The sequence below is a fragment of the Bos indicus x Bos taurus genome, chromosome 15 (genome assembly GCF_003369695.1).
Source record: "Bos indicus x Bos taurus breed Angus x Brahman F1 hybrid chromosome 15, Bos_hybrid_MaternalHap_v2.0, whole genome shotgun sequence".
NCBI classification, from domain to species: domain Eukaryota; kingdom Metazoa; phylum Chordata; class Mammalia; order Artiodactyla; family Bovidae; genus Bos; species Bos indicus x Bos taurus.
Window position 1 is genome coordinate 64,283,082 of NC_040090.1, and position 9,907 is coordinate 64,292,988.

Below are 9,907 nucleotides of genomic sequence, written 5' to 3' on the forward strand. Positions count from 1 at the left end.
CTTCCCATTAGGTGGCCAAAATATTGGAGCTTCAACTTTAGCCTCAGTCCTTCTAATGATTATTCAGGGTTGCTTTCCTTTAGGATTAATTGGTTTGATCTCTTTGTTGTCCAAGGGACTCTCAAGAATCTTCTCCAGCACCACAATTTGAAAGCATCAAGTTTTCTGGTACTCAGCCTTCTTTATGGCCCAACTCTCATATCTGTTCATGACTACTTGAAAAATCATAGCTTTGATTATATGGACCTTTGCTGGCAAAGTGATGTCTCTGCTTTTCAATATGCTGTCTCAGTTTGTTATAGCTTTTCTTCCAAGGAGCAAGTGTCTTAATTTCATAGTTGCAGTCACAGTGTGCAGTGATTCTGGAGCCCAAGAATATAAAATCTGTCACTGTTTCTGTTTTTCTCCATCTATTTGCCATGAAGTGATGGGACCAGATGCCATGATCTCCATTTTTGAATGTTGAGTTTTAAGCCAGCTTTTTCAGTCTCCTCTTTCACCTTCATCAAGAGATTCTTTAGTTCCTCTTCTTAATGGCTTTCAGCCCTAAAGGTGGTATCACCTGTAAATCTGTGGTTATTGATATTTCTCCTGGCAATTTTGATTCCAGCTTGTGGTTCATCCAGCCTGACGTTTCATATGATGTACTCTGCACAGAAATTAGGTAAGCAAAGTGACAATTTACAGCCTTGACATATTCCCTTCCCAATGTTGAGCCAGTTTGTTGTTCTATGTCTGGTTCTAACTATTGCTTCTTGATATGTTTCTCAGGAGGCAGGTAGAGTGGTCTGGTATTCTCATCACTTTAAGAATTTTCCCCAGTTTCACACAGTCAAAGGTTTTCTTGTAGTCAATGAAACAGAAGTAGATGTTTTCCTGGAATTCTCTTGCTTTTTCTATGATCCAACAGATGTTGGCGATTTGAACTCCTGATTCCTCTGCCTTTTCTAAATGTCTACTGTGTGCATTTAGTAACTGTGTTGGAGACTCTGGTGGAGAAATAGGTAACAACCCATTCTTTTTTTGCATTAAAACCATTGCATTCTTTCTCACTATTTTGACTTCATTCCCTTGATTACCCTTCCCCTATTTACTTATTTGTCCTTCAAAGTTTTAACTTGAATTTCATCCTCTCTGATGTGGGTTTCTCAGGTGGCGCAGTTGATAATCTGCCTGCCAATCTAGAAAATGTAGATTCCTTCTCTGGGTTGGGAAGATCTTCTGGAGTAGGAAATGGCGACCCACTCCAGTATTCTTGACTGGAAAATTCCATGGATAGAGGAGCCTGGTGGACGACAGTCCATGGGTTCCAAAGAATTGAACACAACTGAAAAGGCATGCATGACACATCTACCCATAATCAGCCAAATTAACCTAACACCTTCCTCCTCTCTGTTTCCAAAAAAAGTGCTCATTGTGCACGTTATGACATTTTAAATGTTATATGAGACTTTGTTTCCATGCTCTATCTCTACCAGGTTTGCAAGATTATGTCTGAGTCATTTCTGCCTCCATCTCCCACATAAGATCTCATTAAAGATTTTATTATCTTTGAGGAACTTACTGTCAAGCAATAAGCATATTTAAAATAATGAAAAATCATAGGAGGCAATGATTAATTCATTGATTTGTTCAACAAATTTTTATTAATTTCCTATTTTGGCTTAGTTAAAGAAACAAATAAGGTAGAATTGGTACCTGATTTCAAAGAATTTAAAATTTGGGCTTGTTGTTGTTCAGTTGCTCAGTCATGTCCAACCCTTTGCAAATCCATGGACTGCAGCACGCCAGGCCTCCCTGTCCTTCACCATCTCCTGGAACTTGCTCAAACTCATGTCCATTGAGTTGGTGATGCCATCCAACCATCTCACCCTCTAAGGTCCCCTTCTCCTCCTGCCTTCAATCTTTCCCAGCATTAGGGTCTTTTCCAATGAGTCAGCTCTTTGCATTGGGTGGCCAGAGTATTGGAGCTTCAGCTTTAGCATCAGTCCTTCCAGTGAATATTCAGGACTGATTTCTTTTAGGGTTGACTGCTTTGATCTTGAAGTCCAAGGGACTCTCAAGAATCTTCTCTTGGGTTTAGAGACAGGTATTAAATAATGGATCATTAAAAGTGATTTGTAATTAGTGCAGGGTGCCAGGAGAATGAAGAATAGGCACAGGAAACAGCATGTTCAAGGTCCTGAGGTGGTAAGAAGCTTGGTCCTTTGGAGAAAATGAGAGAAGACTGATGGCACTGATACAGGAATAGAAGGGAGAGATTGAAAAGAGATCAATGTGGGGAGCTGGGCTGAGGCCAATTTATGTAGGGGCTTTTAGGTAACATTAAAATATCTGGAATGTATCGTATATCCAAAAGAAAATCATTCAAGTATATGAAGCAGGATAGCAACATGATTGAATTTACTGTTTAAAAAAACCTTTTTCTAGCTGTCAGTTGAATACTGATGTGGGGAGATAAGTTGGGTGAATGATGATTGTAGCTTATGCTGCTGCTAAGTCACTTCAGTTGTGTCTGACTCTGTGCGACCCCAGAGATGGCAGCCCACCAGGCTCCCTTGTCCCTGGGACTCTCCAGGCAAGAACACTGGAGTGGGTTGCCATTTCCTTCTCCCAACGCATGAAAGTGAAAAATGAAAGTGAAGTCACTCAGTCGTGTCCGACTCTTAGCAACCCCATGGACTGTAGCCCACCAGGCTCCTCCATCCATGGGATTTTCCAGGCAAGAGCACTGGAGTGGGGTGCCATTGGAGAAGTATGATGTAAGTGGAAAGAGAGAAAACTGGATGGATTTGAGAGATTTTAGAAGCTAGGATCCACAATATTTAGAGATTAATTTGATTTGTGTGTGTGTGTGTGTATGTGTGTTTGGTATTCTGTGTTGAATGAATGGTGGAAGCATGATGGAGAAGAAAATGTCAAAGATGACTCAAGTTTCTTAATAAGTGGTTTCATGAATGACAGCATGTTTTTAAATGCTTATGTGGAAAAATTTTAAAAATGCAAGATTGGGGAGGAGCCAAGATGGCGGAGGAGTAGGACGGGGAGAACACTTTCTCCCCCACAAATTCATCAAAAGAGCATTTAAACGTCGAGTAAATTCCACAAAACAACTTCTGAATGCCGGCAGAGGACATCAGGCACCCAGAAAAGCAACCCAACTCTTCGAAAGGAGGTAGGAAAAAATATTAAAAACAAAAAAAAAGAGACAAAAGAGGGAGGGACGGAGTTCCGTCCCGGGAAGGGAATCTTAAAAAGAGAAACGTTTCCAAACATCAGGAAACCTTCTCACTGCCGAATCTGTGCCGAGCTTTGGAAGCACAGAGGGCAACATAACAGGGAGAAAAAATAAATAAACAATTTAAAACTCGCAGATTGCGAGCCCTACGGTAACTCCCCCAGCAGAGAAGCAGCGCAGACGCCTGCATCCGCCATTAGCAAACCGGGGCTGGGCAGGGAGGCGCGGCGTGGGCTGCATCGCTGAGAGTAAGAATCTGGCCTGAATACCCTGAGCGCTATCTGAGCGAAATAATTTGGGCTAGCAAACCAGACTGTGGGATACCTACCACGCGAAAAGCCAGCCCTAACCTAAGACCGCCAGGCCCGCGCACGGAACAAAGGACTGAACAGAGATAGCCGGCTGCAGACCTTCCCCCTCCGGTGACAGGCAGCCAGAGCCGGAAGAGGGCAATCGCAGCCCCAGAGAGACATTATCTATAAAACTGTAAGCAGGCTTCTTTGCTAACTAAAACTTCTTGGGGGTCTGGACGGTCAACATCTGCCTGAGAAGGTGCGCCGGTTTTACATCCAGATAACCGAGTGGCGGGGAGGCGATAAGTCGCAGCATTGGCGCTCGCCTGGGAAGAGCAAATTGGCGCTCGGACCTGGGAAGAGCACAAAACGCAGGCCCAACTGAGTCTGCGCCTCTGAGGACTACCCGAGTGCCTGAACCTGAGCGGCTTGGACCTGGGAGGTGCATGCAGCCCAGGGCCAGCCTCGGATTGTTCCCGGCGGAACAACCTAGAGTCCGAGCAGTGTGGACAGGGAGGCTACACGCGCCGTGAGCGGGGGCAGACCCAGGGTGGCTGAGGCACTGGGAGCCCACGCCAGTGTTATTTGTTTGCAGCATCCCTCCCTCCCTCCCCACAGCGCGACTGAACAAGTAAGCCTAAAAAAAAAAAAAAAAAAAAGTGTCCTCCACCGTGCCCTTTGAGTCAGGGCGGAAACCAGATACTGAAGAGACTAGCAAACAGAAGAAGATATAACAGAGGGAAACGCCTTGGAAGCTACAGGCAATAGATCAAAACCCTGTGGTTACTACGGACTACATAGGAAGGGGCCTATAGATCTTGAGAAATATAAATCTGACCAAGGAACTAGCCAAAAATGAACTGAACCCACAACACCCACAAAAAAAAAAAAAAAAAGTCCTAGATATATTTTTATTATTTTTACGATCATTCTTTCTTTTTTTTTTAATTAAAAAAAAAAAATTTTAAGTCCTCTATTGTTCCTTTAATTTTCACCTTTATATCCTATTACTTTGCAAAAAAAAAAAAAAAAAAAGACCCTATTTTTTTCTTCTTCAGCAAACTTCATATATATGTATTTTATAATTTTTTGACCTTGTTTTTTTTTGTTTGTTTTTGTTTTTTTCTTCTTTTCTTTAACATTATATTTTTGAAATTCTAAACTCTACTCTAGATTTTTAATTTTCGCTTTTTGGTATATGTTATCAATTTTGTACCTATAGTTTTTTTTTTATATAATTTCTGTGACTTTTTTTTTTTTTCTTCTTCTCTGTTTCTTTCTCTTCTTCTTTTATATAACATTGTATATCTGAAATTCCAAACTTTACTCTAGATTTTTAATTTATGCTTTTTGGTATTTGATATCGATTTTGTACCTGTATTTTCTTTATAATTTTTGTGACATTGTTCGTATTTGTTTGTTTTCTCTCTTTATTTTTCTTCTTTTTTTTTTTTTTTTTTTTTTTAACATTGTATTTTTGAAATTCCAAACTCTACTCTAGATTTTTAATTTTTGCTTTCTGGTATTAGTTATCAATTTTATACTTGTACTTTCTTTATAATTTTCGCGACCTTGTTTGTTTTTGTTTGTTCGTTTTTTCTCTCTTTCTTTTCCTTCTTCTTTTCTTTAACATCGTATTTTTGAAATTCCAAACTCTACTCTAGATTTTTAATTTTCGCTTTCTGGTATTAGTTATCAATTTTGTACCTGTACTTTCTCTATAATTTTCGCGACCTTGTTTGTTTTTGTTTGTTCGTTCTTTCTCTCTTTCTTTTCCTTCTTCTTTTCTTTAACATCGTATTTTTGAAATTCCAAACTCTACTCTAGATTTTTAATTTTTGCTTTTATGTATTTGTTACCAATTTTGTACCTATAAGGACCCAATCTTCAGGACCCATTTTTCACTAGGGAGTGAGATTACTGGCTTGACTGCTCTCTCTCCCTTTGGACCCTCCTTTTTCTCCACCAGGTCGCCTGTGTCTCCTCCCTAACCCCTCTCTACTCTACCCAACTCTGTGAATTTCTGTGTGTTCCAGACGGTGGAGAACACTTAGGGAACTGATTACTGGCTGGATCTGTCTCCCTCCTTTTCATTCCCCCCTTTTATCCTTCTGGCCACCTCTGTTACCTTCCTCCTTCTTCTCTTCTCTGTATAACCCCGTGAACATCTCTGAGTGGTCGAGTTGTGGAGTGAACATAAGGAAGTGACTACTGGCTAGCCCACTCTCTCCACTATTGATTCACCTCATCTCATTTGGGTCACCTCTAACTCCCTCCTCCCTCTTCTCTTCTCCATGTAACCCTGTGAACCTCTCTGAGTGACCCTCACTGTAGAGAAACTTATCATCTTTAATGTAGATGTTTTATCAATGGTGCTGTATAGAAGGAGAAGTTTTGAAACTACTGTAAAAATAAGACCGATAATCAGAAGCAGGAGACTTAAGTCCAAACCCTGACTCCAGGGAACTCCTGACTCCAAGGCACATTCATTGACAGGAGCTCATCAAATGCCCCCATACCGACACTGAAACCAAGCACCACACAAGGGCCAATAAGTTCCAGGGCAAGACATACCAAGCAAATTCTCCAGCAACAAAGGAACACAGCCCTGAGCTTCAAGATACAGGCTGCCCAAAGTCACCCCAAAACTATAGACATCTCATAACTCATTACTGGACATTTCATTGCACTCCAGAGAGAAGAAATACAGCTCCACCCACCAGAACACCGACACAAGCTTCCCTAACCAGGAAACCTTGACAAGCCACCTGTACAAACCCACACACAGTGAGGAAACGCCACAATAAAGAGAACTCCACAAACTGCCAGAATACAGAAAGGACACCCCAAACTCAGCAGTTTAAACAAGATGAAGAGACAGAGGAATACTCAGCAGATAAAGGAACAGGATAAATGCCCACCAAACCAAACAAAAGAGGAAGAGATAGGGAATCTACCTGATAAAGAATTCCGAATAATGATAGTGAAATTGATCCAAAATCTTGAAACTAAAATGGAATCACAGATAAATAGCCTGGAGACAAGGATTGAGAAGATGCAAGAAAGGTTTAACAAGGACCTAGAAGAAATAAAAAAGAGTCAATATATAATGAATAATGCAATAAGTGAAATTAAAAACACTCTGGAGGCAACAAATAGTAGAATAACAGAGGCAGAAGACAGGATTAGTGAATTAGAAGATAGAATGGTAGAAATAAATGAATCAGAGAGGATAAAAGAAAAACGAATTAAAAGAAATGAGGACAATCTCAGAGACCTCCAGGACAATATTAAACGCTACAACATTCGAATCATAGGGGTTCCAGAAGAAGAAGACAAAAAGAAAGACCATGAGAAAATACTTGAGGAGATAATAGTGGAAAACTTCCCTAAAATGGGGAAGGAAATAATCACCCAAGTCCAAGAAACCCAGAGAGTCCCAAACAGGATAAACCCAAGGAGAAACACCCCAAGACACATATTAATCAAATTAACAAAGATCAAACACAAAGAACAAATATTAAAAGCAGCAAGGGAAAAACAACAAATAACACACAAGGGAATTCCCATAAGGATAACAGCTGATCTTTCAATAGAAACTCTTCAAGCCAGGAGGGAATGGCAAGACATACTTAAAATGATGAAAGAAAATAACCTACAGCCCAGATTATTGTACCCAGCAAGGATCTCATTCAAGTATGAAGGAGAAATCAAAAGCTTTTCAGACAAGCAAAAGCTGAGAGAATTCTGCACCACCAAACCAGCTCTCCAACAAATACTAAAGGATATTCTCTAGACAAGAAACACAAAAACGGTGTATAAACTCGAACCCAAAACAATAAAGTAAATGGCAACGGGAACATACTTATCAGTAATTACCTTAAATGTAAATGGGTTGAATGCCCCAACCAAAAGACAAAGACTGGCTGAATGGATACAAAAACAAGACCCCTACATATGTTGTCTACAAGAGACCCACCTCAAAACAGGGGACACATACAGACTGAAAGTGAAGGGCTGGAAAAAGATTTTCCATGCAAATAGGGACCAAAAGAAAGCAGGAGTAGCAATACTCATATCCGATAAAATAGACTTTAAAACAAAGGCTGTGAAAAGAGACAAAGAAGGTCACTACATAATGATCAAAGGATCAATCCAAGAAGAAGATATAACAATTATAAATATATATGCACCCAACACGGGAGCACCACAGTACGTAAGACAAATGCTAACAAGTATGAAAGGAGAAATTAACAATAACACAATAATAGTGGGAGACTTTAATACCCCACTTACACCTATGGATAGATCAACTAAACAGAAAATTAACAAGGAAACACAAACTTTAAACGATACAATAGACCAGTTAGACCTAATTGATATCTATAGGTCATTTCACCCCAAAACAATGAATTTCACCTTTTTCTCAAGCGCACATGGAACCTTCTCCAGGATAGATCACATCCTGGGCCATAAAGCTAGCCTTGGTAAATTCAAAAAAATAGAAATCATTCCAAGCATTTTTTCTGACCACAATGCAGTAAGATTAGATCTCAATTACAGGAGAAAAACTATTAAAAATTCCAACATATGGAGGCTGAACAACACGCTGCTGAATAACCAACAAATCACAGAAGAAATCAAAAAAGAAATCAAAATTTGCATAGAAACGAATGAAAATGAAAACACAACAACCCAAAACCTGTGGGACACGGTAAAAGCAGTCTTAAGGGGAAAGTTCATAGCAATACAGGCACACCTCAAGAAACAAGAAAAAAGTCAAATAAATAACCTAACTCTACACCTAAAGCAACTAGAAAAGGAAGAAATGAAGAACCCCAGGGTTAGTAGAAGGAAAGAAATCTTAAAAATTAGAGCAGAAATAAATGCAAAAGAAACAAAAGAGACCATAGCAAAAATCAACAAAGCCAAAAGCTGGTTCTTTGAAAGGATAAATAAAATTGACAAACCATTAGCCAGACTCATCAAGAAACAAAGGGAGAAAAATCAAATCAACAAAATTAGAAACGAAAATGGAGAGATCACAACAGACAACACAGAAATACAAAGGATCATAAGAGACTACTATCAACAATTATATGCCAATAAAATGGACAACATGGAAGAAATGGACAAATTCTTAGTAAAGTACAACTTTCCAAAACTGGACCAGGAAGAAATAGAAAATCTTAACAGACCCATCACAAGCATGGAAATTGAAACTGTAATCAAAAATCTTCCAGCAAACAAAAGCCCCGGTCCAGACGGCTTCACAGCTGAATTCTACCAAAAATTTAGAGAAGAGCTAACACCTATCCTGCTCAAACTCTTCCAGAAAATTGCAGAGGAAGGTAAACTTCCAAACTCATTCTATGAGGCCACCATCACCCTAATACCAAAACCTGACAAAGATCCCACAAAAAAAGAAAACTACAGGCCAATATCACTGATGAACATAGATGCAAAAATCCTTAACAAAATTCTAGCAATCAGAATCCAACAACACATTAAAAAGATCATACACCATGATCAAGTGGGCTTTATCCCAGGGATGCAAGGATTCTTCAATATCCGCAAATCAATCAATGTAATACACCACATTAACAAATTGAAAAATAAAAACCATATGATTATCTCAATAGATGCAGAGAAAGCCTTTGACAAAATTCAACATCCATTTATGATAAAAATTCTCCAGAAAGCAGGAATAGAAGGAACATACCTCAACATAATAAAAGCTATATATGACAAACCCACAGCAAACATTATCCTCAATGGTGAAAAATTGAAAGCATTTCCTCTAAAGTCAGGAACAAGACAAGGGTGCCCACTTTCACCATTACTATTCAACATAGTTTTGGAAGTTTTGGCCACAGCAATCAGAGCAGAAAAAGAAATAAAAGGAATCCAAATTGGAAAAGAAGAAGTAAAACTCTCACTATTTGCAGATGACATGATCCTCTACATAGAAAACCCTAAAGAGTCCACCAGAAAATTACTAGAAATAATCAATGACTACAGTAAAGTTGCAGGATATAAAATCAACACACAGAAATCCCTTGCATTCCTATACACTAATAATGAGAAAACAGAAAGAGAAATTAAGGAAACAATTCCATTCACCATTGCAACGAAAAGAATAAAATACTTAGGAATATATCTACCTAAAGAAACTAAAGACCTATATATAGAAAACTATAAAACTCTGGTGAAAGAAATCAAAGAGGACACTAATAGATGGAGAAATATACCATGTTCATGGATTGGAAGAATCAATATAGTGAAAATGAGTATACTACCCAAAGCAATTTATAGATTCAACGCAATCCCTATCAAGCTACCAACAGTATTCTTCACAGAGCTAGAACAAATAATT